Source organism: Rutidosis leptorrhynchoides, chromosome 5 (genome assembly GCF_046630445.1).
Source record: "Rutidosis leptorrhynchoides isolate AG116_Rl617_1_P2 chromosome 5, CSIRO_AGI_Rlap_v1, whole genome shotgun sequence".
In the NCBI taxonomy this organism is placed as follows: Eukaryota; Viridiplantae; Streptophyta; class Magnoliopsida; order Asterales; family Asteraceae; genus Rutidosis; species Rutidosis leptorrhynchoides.
Window position 1 is genome coordinate 324600582 of NC_092337.1, and position 1077 is coordinate 324601658.

A 1077-nucleotide genomic window follows, 5' to 3' on the forward strand; every position below is an offset into this window, starting at 1 on the left:
CTTACTAACAACATTTCATGGCATCCAAAGTATCAAAAGTTCATTTCAAGTTCATCAAACCCTAATCAAAATTCACAAAAATCACAAATAATGTATTTGAAGTTTTCTTAATCAACCTACGCATCATAACGAAGCTAGTGATACTAGTAACACAATTAAAACATGAACTTTAACAATTTAACAACATTTAATCTTCCAAAATCAAAGATTAAGCAAACCCATTTTCAAGTGTTCAAACTAGTTACTCAAATCAACAAATCGAACAAACAAAACATATATTCATGTTATACACGAGCCATAGACACTAATTAACACTTTTATAATTCAAAAACATCAAGAACACAAAATCTAGTGATTTTAGAAAGTTACCCAAATGAGATGAAATTGGTATCAAGTCGAAGAGGATGAAGGGAGGATTCCAAATATGTAATTTATTTTGTGAAACACTTGCTAGATCATGAATGGATGATGAATTCTTTGTTTGGAGAATTTAGAGAAAATGTGAAAGTATGAGAAGAAAATGAAAATGAAAATGAAAATAATAAATGGAGGAGGTGGTGTTTGACTCCTTTGACCTAGTCAAATCTTTGACACTTTGGCAAGTTTAGTCCCTCAAGTTTGTAATCGAGTGCGGGAATTAACCGAACGAATATTTTTAAATTACACGAGAGAACGAGAGATGTTATAATCCAAATGACGAAAATATTTTAAGAATGTAAGCTAATGGAGGATACGAATCGAGATACTGAGGATATTATTAAAATAAAAAGACGGGCGTTAAAATAATTTAACGGAAAAATGCGGGATGTTACAACGCTGCTTTCGGAGTTTAGGTCGAATTCCATATCGGAATACCTGTCGGAATCTGAGGAATTCGAACTAGATGCTGGATCCATCTTGTATAATCAGGGTATTGATTTTTGATATGAAATAGATTATAGGACTTAGATTGGTATTCTTCAACACATGATTTACATATGTATATATAATACCAAAATCCCATAAATTACGGAGAAATTTTTGGAAGATGTCAGGAAAAGTTTACAGTAACAGATATGCTAAGATATGAATTTTTTC